We start from the raw sequence: 11721 nt of genomic DNA, 5'->3' as shown, positions 1-11721 counted from the left end.
GGACCCAATGCGACTTCACTTTCTCCATCAGCCTACCATGGGGAACCTTATCAAACGCCTTACTGAAGTATGTATATGACATCTACAGCCCTTCCCTCATCAATCAACTTTGTCACTTCCTAAAAGATTTCTAGTGGAGAGTTTTCTCCCTGGTTGCCATTGACTTCAATTTTGCAAGGGCTCCTTGATGCCCTTGGCAAGAGCAGTCACTGTCTCCTCACCTCACCTCTTGAGTTCAGCTCTTTTGTCCAAATTTGGGTCAAGGCTGCAACGAGGTCAGGAACCAAGTGGCTCTGGCAGAACCCAAAATGAGCATTGATGAGCAGGTTATTGCTGTGTAAGTGCCGCTTGATAGCACTGTCAATGACACCTTCCATCACTTCACTGATGATCAAGAGGAGGCTGATGGGGCAGTAATTGACAGGGTTGGATTTGTCCTGCTTTTTGTTTGCAGGACATACCTGGGTAATTTTCCACGTTGCTGTGTAGATGCCAGTGTTGTAGCTGTACTGGAACAGCGTAGCTGGTGGCGCGGCTAGTTCTGGAGCATAAGTCATCAGCACTACAGCCGGGATGTTGTCAGTATCCAGTGCCTTCAGCCATTTCTTGATATCATGTGGAGTGAAGTGGATTTGCTGAAGATTGGCATCTGCGATGCTGGAGACATCAGGAGGAGGTCGAGATGCATCATTTAGTTGATACTTCTGGCTGAAGATGGTTGCAAATTATTCAACCTTGTATTTTGCACTGATATGCTGGTCTCCCGTATCATTAAGGATGGGGATATTTGTGGAACCTCCTGTTGATTGTTTAATTATCCACCACCATTCAGGACTGGATGTGGCAGGACTGCAGAGCTTTGATCTGATCTGTTGGTTGTGAGATCACTCAGCTCTGTCTATTGCATGCTGCTTCCACTGTTTGACATGAAAGTAATCCTGTGTTGCAGCTTCACTCATTTTTAGGTCTGCTTGGTGCTGCTCCTGACATGCCCTCCTGCACACTTCATTGAACCACTATTGCTCCCTTGGCTTGATGGTAATGGTAGAGTGAGGGATATGTCAGGCTATGAGGTAACATATTGTGTTTAAATACAATTCTGCTGCTGCTGATGGCCCACAGTGCCTCATGGATGACCAGTTTTGAGTTGCCAGATCTCTTTATTTCTTCCCTCAGATATAATTGGAAAAAATTCCAAAGGAATGCATGAACTAAATAAAAAGGAGAGAGAAATAAATACTGACAAAATAGATGGCAGCATTTGCAAGGTAAAAAGATTTATAAGTTTTATTATCGATGAGTGAGAGGAATATATCACGCTTTGGGGCTTCTGTAAGTGGATTTACTGATAATTTTGGGAATTGATAGGAAACTGCTTCATGGTTGGTGGAACAAACTCCCGCCCTCGGGGTGGAGCCAACAGCTGCATCCGTCCAATAATAGACAGAGTAGAAGTACTGTATCAGGCCTTGTTAACTCAGTTGGTAGAGCATGAGACTTTTAATCTCAGGGTCTTGGATTTGAGACCCATGTTGTGTGGTTGTTCTTACCTTTTTCAGACTTCATCGGCAGAGAGTTCAAGGGGTGTTTGAAATTAAATTCAACAACATCACCAGATTTCAACTCCCCCACTCCCAGTGGAGTTGAATGGACCTTCAACCTCTGCCCTCCCCCTTCCCCTCCCTCCCAGAACTGCAACAGGGATCCCCTTGTCCTCACTTTCCACCCCACCTGCCTCCACAGCTGCACAGTGGCGCAGTGGTTAGCATTGCAGCCTCACAGTTCCAGCAACCCGGGTTCAATTCTGGGTACTGTCTGTGTGAAGTTTGCAAGTTCTCCCTGTGTCTTTTCGGGTTTCCTCCGGGTGTTCCAGTTTCCTCCCAAAAGACTTGCAGGTTGGTAGGTAAATTGGCCATTAAAAATTGCCCCTAGTATAGGTAGGTCGTAGGGAAATATAGGGACAGGTGGGGATGTGGTAGGAGTATAGAATTAGTATAAATGGGTGGTTGATCGTCGGCACAGACTCGGTGGGCCGAAGGGCCTGTTTCAGTGCTGTATCTCGAAACATAAACACATCCAAAGGATCATCCTCCACCATTTCCGCCACCTCCAGCGTGATGCCACCACCAAACGCAACTTCCCCTCCCTTGTCAGCATTCCGAAGGGATTGTTCCTTCCACAACACCCTGGACAACTCCTCCATTACCCCAACACCTCTTCCCCTTCCCAAGGCACCTTCCCATGCAATCGCAGGAGATATAATACCTGCCCTTTTCCGTCCTCTCTGCTCATTATCTAAAGCCCCAAACACTCCTTTTAGGTGAAGCAGCGATTTACTTGTACTTCTTTCAATTATGTATACTGTATTCACTACTCACAATGCGGGCTCCTCTAAACTGGGGAGACCAAAAGCAGATTAGGTGGAACACCTCTGCTCAGGCCGAAAGCATGATCCTGAGCTTCTGGTTGCTTGCCATTTCAACACTCCCCCCTGCTCTCATGTCAACATTTCTGTCTTTGGCCTGCTCCAGTGTTCCAGTGAAAATCGACCCAAGCTCGAGGTGCAGTACCCGACCTTTTGATTCCGCACTCTACAGCCTTGTGGATTGAACATTGTGTTCAATAACATCAGAGCATGACTGGTGTCAGGCAACCACAAGCATTAACACACTTTGTCCCAGGACAGCTTTGTTATTTAATCTCTCCTGCCCTCTGCCCTTTCAAACACCTTCCCCTTTGTTCTCTCCCACATGCCCCTCCCCTTCACTTGTTTAAAACCTAATTCTTTTCTAACCTGTGTCAGTTCTGATGAAAGGTCACAGACCAGAAATGTTAACTCCGTTTCTCTCACCACAGATACTGCCAGAGCTATTGAGTATTTCCAGCACTTTTTGTTTTTATTTCAGATTTCCAGCATCTGCAGTATTTTGCTTTTATTGTGTCAGAAAGTCTTTCCTTGATTCAGGACTCTTACCTCTCTCCAGAATCTCTCTGCTAAAGGTTGAACTTTATCTCATTTCACTCACAGCTCAGGGTGAGTGTGGCACAGTGGGACTTCTGGCTGTCTCCCACTTCACAGTCCATCAGTACTGAGAAAACAATGGGGAATATGACTCACATGTTGTGTTCTGTAACTTTTTACAAACACTTTAATGTATATATTGTCTTCCAAAGCAGTGACAGAATGGTGGCTTTAGTGTGTTGTTGAAATAGCTTTGTTGAGTTCGTGCTGTACTAACAGTTAAACAGTTCTTGGTTCAATACCAAGTATTGGCACTTTCAACCTCTCCTGTGTCTTTTTCTTTGGCTCCAATTGTCAAGCTGCATGATTTACTCTGAAATTAGCACCCGAGAACCAAGGCACCAGCGAGCATGAGGAGCTGAAATTAGCACAGATCAAATCCACTTAATACTTCTGACTGAAGATGGTTGCAAATGCTTCAGTTTTGCCTTTTGCACTGACGTGCTCAGCACCACCATCATTGAGGATGTGAATGTTTTTGGAGCCTCCTCATCTTGTTAGTTATTTAATTATCCACCACCATTCACCACTGGATGTGGCAGGACTGTGGAGCTGTGATCTGATCCTGAGGGAGATATCCGTGCGTGGAGTGGTGGGATGTATGGAGAGTGATCCTGAAGAGGGTGTCTGAGCCTGGAGTGGAAGCTTTCTGTGGAGGTACAGGAGTAGGCCATTCAGCCCCAGTGTTTTATAAAGGTTTAGCATAACTTATTTGCTTTTACTCTATGCCTCTATTAATAAAGCCAAGTGTCCTGTTTGCCCTTAGCAACCTTTTCAAACCTTGATCAAAAAAGATTGGTGCACATTGTCTCATTCTTCCTCCCAAACTGTATCACTTCACAATTCTCTGTGTAAAATTTTATCTGTTGTGTGAAAGCCCATTTTACCAGTGTGTTTAAGTTCCTCTGAAGTGTGTTACTGTCACTGGCATCGGACGAAATTCACGAGCATTCTTTGATGCTATCTCCGTGGAAAGAGCAATCTTACACACTAGCTCAAATTGGGATTTTGTGTGTTTAGTAACTTTCCTCATCCACCAATATAAGCACAAATCTGTCTCATAATGTACGGTCTAAGAATGTGCCAATGTTGCAATGTAGTGATAAATTCTTCAGTGTCACAATGTACTCACGAACTGTTTCACTACTTTTCTGATTTCCGGATCCAAGTTTGTAGCTTTCCGCGATCTCTAGTGGCTTAGGGTTGAGCCTCACTTCAACGAAGAAACGGAAAATTATGATTTAAAGATTACACTGTCAATCATTCACATCTTTGTCTTCTCCTGAACTTCGAGTTCAAATTTGTTTGTGAAGTTGAGTCACTCGTTAAGACAGCACAGTCTTTTTCTTTGTGAAGGAAGTGATTAGGGAATGGCTGTTTGAAACTGTCCCTTCTTGCACAGAAATTCAGTGCAAATACTTGATCACTCACAATTTCCTTGAGAGAAATTTGTTCACAATCGCATTCGACACGGAAACTGCCTCAGCATTAATCTCACTGAATCAGAATGTGACCGTGTTGTTTGTTTCAGAATGTTGGTGCCGTTATTTGTCGCTTTAAACCGAGACTGTGAGACAGGGCAAGTTTGATCCGAGGTTGGAATATATTATCATTCAGGAGCAAGAAAAATCAAAAGGAACAAAATAAGAAAACCCAGTCTCTGGATTTGAGAATCTGTAGATCCGCTTTGGGAAAGTGAATCAGAGCAAAATGAAGGGTGAACTGTCCAGAAGAGATGAAGACACAGCTCAGTCAACACGTTCCCCTGGTTTATGATGCTGGAACATTCATCACACATAAATGATTCAACCCAATGACAAACATTCTTACAGCTGATAATTTATGCTACTGATTTAAGGACTGTGGTTACCGAGTGATGACGAGAAGATATTAAACTTTGTTCTCTTCAATCTAGCTGTGATGAAGTTTGAATGTTTCTACCTTTTATAAACAGGATTTGAATGGTCTCGGTAACAATGTTCAGTTTTGATGAGAGTGGGGTCTGGGTGAGAAGCTGCTGAGTGTGACAGGGTCAGGACTGGATGCAGGAAGTTCTCTGACAGTCTCCCTCTATCTCTCTAATGGGTTTGAGTTGATTTGCGACTGGTAGCTTTTTTTTTACTTTTCTTATTCAGAGATACAGCACTGAAACAGGCCCTTCGGCCCACTGAGTCTGTGCCAACCAGCAACCACCCACTTATACTAATCCTGCATTAATCCCATATTCTCTACCACATCCCCACCATTCTCCTACTACGTACCTGCACACGGGACAATGTACAATGGCCAATTTACCTACCAACCTGCAAGTCTTTTGGAGGTGGGAGGAAACCAGAGCACCCTGCGGAAACCCACACAGACACAGGGAGAACTTGCAAACTCCACACAGGCAGTACCCAGAACTGAATCCTGGTCGCTGGAGCTGTGAGGCTGCGGTGCTAACCATTGCACCACTGTGCTGCTGTTGGTTTTTTGATAAATGAAGGAAGTTCCCTCCACCCATTTTTTTTGGACAGACAGTGTGGTATAAGGATGTAAAGGGTTAATGCTGAAGATAGTGGGATCAACCCCTCCCACTGTCAGAGTGATGATGTAACAGTCACATGAGATGAAGTTTGGGAGAAGAGAGAGCAGCACCAAGGATGCTCGCTTAGCAGGCTTGATGAGTGTGTACAGAGTATTGAGTAAATTAGAAAAGAGTTCTTAGTTCTTTCAGCAGGAACTGTGTCCAGAAAATATCGACAAACTCACAATTTTATTATTCAGGAGTCGGAACACAGATATTAATTCCAAGTGACAGTTCTGGGACCAATTAACAAAAAAAGTAGAGAATAATATTGCTCACTGATTGAAATCCCCCAGTGAGGAGACAGTTAAACAGGTGATCTGTTGGGGCATCCTTCGATCCAAGGTTTCAGCAACATTTAATCTCCCTTTTTGGTGAAATTCTCTGTTATTTGCAACTTTTTTTTATCAGCTTTCATGGGCGAGTGAAAAAACTGAAAAGATTGAACAGTTCCATCCTTTCTTTTCTTCCTTCTTCTCTTCTTTCCATCAGTTTCTCTTTTCTGTCCCAGATCAATATAATGATGAGAATCCCACTTTAATCTGTTGTTTCTGGTGTTTTATCCATTCCAATCAAAATTTCAACATTCCAATCAAATCTATTTGTTATTCCACAGTGTCTCTCCATGTGTTTTATTCTGTTGTATTCTCTCACAGTCTGTTTGATGATCAATGTTACATCTCACTCTCTGTTCTGGTGAAGATCAGAAGCAGTGATATCTGTTTACACCACCCAACAAGTCGGCCTGAGGCTGTGCCTCGCTGATCACGTGGAGTTAAAGCAATTCTTCCAGTCAGTTAGTTCAGTTGTAATTTCATGAGAAATTCGGTCATCATGACTTCGTCAGTGAACTAATAGTTCAGGTGTCTGAGTGATGTTAATCATGATGTGATGAAATGATTGTATGTTCTAGTCTTTCCGTGGTGGGTTTTCACATTGACTAGAAACGTGTTGGACATGGTCTGGAAATGTTTCACACCACTCCATTCCCAACTTCATTTTCTTCCAGAGGTTCTTTTTCCATCATTGCACAACTAGCTGCACAGCCAGAAACTGTGCTGAAGGTGACAGCTATGTCTACGCAACTGACAAGGTGGCCGAGAGGTTAAGGTGATGGGCTGCTAATCCATTGTGCTGTGCACACGTGGGTTCAAATCCCATCCTTGTTGCTAGTTTATGAACTTTTTAGTGTATTGTTTCTGTTGGGGGAGTTGACGTGTAAAGTCAGCCTCGAAACCTGTTCTTGTCCATGTCCAGACAGTGATTCCAGAATTGGTTATACTTTATTAAAATTGAGACAGACAATTGGAATTCTTCACCCAAACTGCACTGGAATGAAGATCAAATAGGGATCACGAAACGGAGCAGGATTTTTCCTCCCCTCCTTCCTTCCATCTTTACTTTTTCTCGATTTGCACCAAGTGAAAGACAAATGGGAAAAGCAAATGGCGAGGGAGCAGATGCAGAAAATTATCCTTTGGAAAGAAATTTATTTTCAAATCTTCTTGATAGATTAAGTGAGTGAGCAATGCTTTGGCAGATGGAGTTTAAAATGAGGGGTCATTTAGTACCTACGATAGATCAGAGTGTTTTTTTGTAAGAGGTGAGATGTTAGAAACGGTTGAGGAGCAGAGACCCGAATGCTGAATTAATAAAAGCTCGTGGACTGGTAGAAAATAATGTGAAAAGTGAACAGAATCTGAAGATTGGAACTCATGTTGCAGTGATATAAAGCTCTGTGCTCCTGAAGTAAATGTCCAAGCCCAGATTGTGGGGAATCTGTGGAGAGTGATTTGGTTTTTATTCATTCTTGGGTGTGAGTATCGCTGATAAGGCTAGCATTTATTACCCATTCCTATTGCCGTTGAGAAGGTGGTGGAGAGCTGCCTTCTTGAACTGATGCAGTCCATATGGTGCAGGAACACCCACAGTGCTATTGGGGAGGGAGTTCCAGGATTGTGACCCAACAACAGTGAAGAAATGGCGATATCGTTCCAAGTCAGGATGGTGAGTGACTTGGAGGGGATCCTGCAGGTAGTGAGTTCCCATGCCTCTGCTGCCCTTGTCCTTCGAGGTGGTAGTGGTCACGAGTTTGGAAGGTGCTGTTGAAGGATACTTGGCGAGTTGCTGCAGTGCATATGGAGATGGTACACACTGCAGCCACTGTGTACTGGTTGTGGAGGGATTGAATGTTTAAGGTGGCGGGTTAGGTGCCGATCAAGTGCGCTGCTTTGTCCTGGATGGTGTTGAGCTTCTTGAGTGTTGTTGAGTGGGATGTATTCCATCACACTCCTGACTTGTGCCTTGTAGATGGTGGACAGGATTTGGGGTGTCAGGAGGTGAGATACTTGCTGCAGAATTCGTAATCTCGGACCTGCGCTTATAGCCACAGCATAGATGTGACTGGTCTAGTTACGTTTCTGGTCAAGATGTTGATGGTGGGGGATTTAATGATGATAATGCTTCTGAATATCAAAAGGTAGATTTTTTTTCTCTCTCATTGGAGATGTTCACTGCTTGGCACTTGTGTGGCCAGAAGGTTGCTTGTCACTTATCAGCTCAAGCCTGAATGTTGTTCAGGTCTTGCTGCTTGCAGGCACAGACTGCTTCAGTATCTGAAGAGTTGTGAATCATCATCTAACATTCCCACTTCTGACTTATGTTGAAGAGAAAGTCGTCAATGAAACAGCTGGGAAGTTTGGGTCTGCGACACTAGCCTGAGAAACTCCTGAGGCAATGTCCTGGGCTGAGATGATTGGCCTCCACTAACCACAACCATCTTGCTTTGTGCGAGGTATGACTCCAGCAAGTGGAGAGTTTTCCCCCTGATTCCCATTGACTTCAATTTTTCTGGGGATCCTTGATGCCACACTCACTCAAGGGCAATCACACTCACCTCTCCTCTGGAATTCCACTCTTACGTCTCTGTTTGGACCAAGCTGCAATGAGATCATACGAACATAAGATCAGAAGAACTAGTAGCAGGAGTAGGCCATTTGGCCCCTCGACCTTGCTCCGCCATTCAATAGGATCATGGCTGACCTGATCATGACCTCAACCCCACTTTCTTGCCTGCCCACATAACCCTTGGCTCGCTTGTAGATAAAAATCTTGAAGACATTCAATGACCCAGCCTCCAATGCTCTCTGCGGTAAAGAATTCCAAAGATTAATGACCCTCTGAGAGAAGAAATTCACCTTAAATGAAAAACCCCTAAATCTGAAACTATGTCCCCTCGTTCTAGATTCCACCACGAGAGGAAACATCCTCTCAGCATCTACCCTGTCAAGCCCCCTCAGAATCTTATATGTCTCAATACGTTCACCTTTCATTTTTCTCAACTCCAATGAGTATCGGTCCAACCTGCTCAACTTTTCTCAAAAGACAACTCCTTCATCACAGGAATCAATCCAATGAACCTTCTCTCAACTGCCTCCAATGCAAGTATATCCCTCCTTAAATAAGGAGACCAAAACTGTACACAGTACTCTAGGTGTGGTTTCACCAGCACCATGTACATTTGTAGCAAGACTTCTCTACTTTTATACTCCATCCCCCTTGCAATAATGGGTAACATTCCATTTGCCTTCCTAATTATTTGCTGTACCTGCATGTCAACTGTTTGTGATTCATGTACGAGGACACCCAGATCCTTCTGCACCGCAGCATTCTGTAATCTCTCACAATTTAAATAATATTTTCCTTTTCTGTTCTTCCTACCAAAGTGGATAACCTCACATTTTCCCACATTCTCCTCTATCTGCCAAATTATTTCCTGGAGCTGAGAGACCCTGGCAGAACCTAAATTGAGCATCGATGATCAGATTATTGCTAAGTGTGTGGTGCTTGATAGCACTGTTGGTGACATCTTCCATTGCTTTGCTGATGATTGATAGTAGACTGATGGGGCAGCAAGTAGATGCCTGTGTTGTCGCTCTACTGGAACAGCTTGGCTGAGGGCGCAGCGAGTTCTGGAGCACACAGTCTTCAGTACTAGAGCCGAAATGATGTTCGGGCCCATAGTCTTTGCTGTATCGAGTGCCTGCAGCTGTTTCTTGCCATTATGTGGAGTGAAGCAAATTGGCTGAAAACTGGAAGCTGTGATGCTGGGGAACTCAAGAGGCCAAGTTGAATCATCCACTGAGCAATTTCTGACTGAAGATGGTTTCAAATGCTTCAGCTTTATCTTTTGCACTGACGTGCTCGGCTCCACCAACATTGAGGATAGGGATGTTTTTGGAGCCTCCTCATCTGGTTCGTTATTTAATTGTCGACCACCATTCATGACTGGATACCTAGTTTCTCAGGGCAGTATCCTAGGCCCAAACATCCTCAGCTGTTTCATTGATGGCTTTCTCTTCAACATAAGTGAGAAGTGGGAATGTTCGCTGATGATTCACAACTCCTCAGATACTGAAGCAGTCTGTGCCTGCAAGCAGCAAGACCTGAACAACATTCAGGCTTGAGCTGATAAGTGACAAGCAACATTCTTTGATCTGATCCTGAGGGAGATATCCGTGCGTGGAGCGGCGGGATGTATGGAGAGTGATTCTGAAGAGGGTGTCTGAGCCTGGAGGGCAGAATCTGTGGAGAGTGGTCCTCAAAGGATGTCCGTGGCTGGAGATTTAGGATCTCTGAAGAGGGTCTCCAAGCCCGTAGTGCTGGGATCTTTGGAGAGTGATCCTGAAGTGGGTGTCCGAACCCGGAATGGCGGGATCTGTGGAGAGTGATCCTGAAGTGGGTGTCCGAGCCTGGAGTGGCGGGATCTGTGGAGAGTGATCCTGAAGTGGGTGTCCGAGCCTGGAGTGGCAGGATCTGTGGAGAGTGATCCTGACGAGTGTGTGTAAACCTGGAATGGAAGCTTTCTGTGGAGGTACAGGAAGAGGCCATTCATTCCCAGTATTTTATAAAGGTTTAGCATAACTTATATGTTTTTACTCTATGCCTCTATTAATGAAGCCAAGTGTCCTGTTTGCTCTAAGCAACCTTTTCAATCCTTCTAACATTGGTGTACATTGTCTCTCTGCTCCTGCACCCAGTTTAGAATTGTAACCTTTTCATTTATATGGCATTCTTCCTTCCAAATTGTATCACTTCACACTTCTCTGTGTAAAATTTCATCTGTTATGTGAAAGCCCATTATACCATTTTTTTTTAAAGTTCCCCTGAAGTGTGTTACGATCACTGGCATAGGACAAAATTCCTGAGCATTCTTTGATGCTATCTCCATAGACAGAGCAATCTTTTATGCGAGCTCAAATGTAGGATTTTGTGTTTAGTATATTATTTCACCCACCAATATAAGCACAAATATGTCACGTAAATCTTGTTCACTGCAGTCCCTGCTGCTGTTTGCTGCCTATATTTACAGACTTTAATCTCAACCTCGTCACCATGTTCTCTAATATATTCAGGGGGCATCAGCAGAGAAAATGTTCAACAAACGTGGCAAGTGCAAGGAAATGTTTATTTATGTCATTATGTCATGAACTTAATATACAAATTTTTACATGTGTGAATCATCAAGATGTGTCTTCATAAATGGAACCCCGTCACAATAAACACTGTCACCTTTCAATGTTTAGCGGACAGGTTTGACGGCCTGATGTGTGTGATTCCCATATTAATGTGTTTGTACAAAGTTCGGGGAAAGATGGAGATATGAATAATTTACAGGGAAATCTTTTAAACATATTACCACATCTCTCACTCACAAAGAGCTGCAAACACATGGATTCCAAAAGAACCTGAGTACAAAATCACCTAAAATAAACACTGGCAGAGAGACTTGCAATAACCTGTAGCTCAGGGAAAGTACATGATGTTATGGAAGGGATTCTGTTTTCTTTTGTTAAAATATTTTTTGAAGAAGTCATAATCAAACTGAATAAGTGTAGGACCAGTTCTTTTTCAAGAGGGCACCAAAAGAACCAATTTGGCAACTATGTTTACTGGTTGTCACATGATTCAAGTTAAGTATAGAACAGAAACCCTGGTAACAGGGAGAAATGTGGACAGAGAAGTCAGTCATGCCCCTTGATTGGACAAGCTTGGCAGCAGCAGCGCAAACCTAAGACGGCAGAAAACTCACAACCTTTGATTGTAGCAGTCAGTGTGTTTTACCTGCTGGAGT

The 11721-nt window shown here is 43.8% G+C and overlaps 1 non-coding gene across 1 annotated transcript; it reads left to right on the top strand.

The window, feature by feature from the left end:
- Positions 1 to 6675: 6675 nt before the first annotated feature.
- trnas-gcu (transfer RNA serine (anticodon GCU)) lies at positions 6676 to 6757 on the top strand. The gene has a single exon. It is a non-coding gene; the product is annotated as a tRNA-Ser (tRNA).
- The last annotated feature ends 4964 nt before the right edge of the window (positions 6758 to 11721 follow it).

The sequence above is a fragment of the Heterodontus francisci genome, unplaced genomic scaffold, assembly GCF_036365525.1.
Source record: "Heterodontus francisci isolate sHetFra1 unplaced genomic scaffold, sHetFra1.hap1 HAP1_SCAFFOLD_43, whole genome shotgun sequence".
Lineage (NCBI taxonomy): Eukaryota > Metazoa > Chordata > Chondrichthyes > Heterodontiformes > Heterodontidae > Heterodontus > Heterodontus francisci.
The sequence above is the reverse complement of the archived record's forward strand: the minus strand, read 5'-3'. Positions and strand labels throughout refer to the sequence as shown.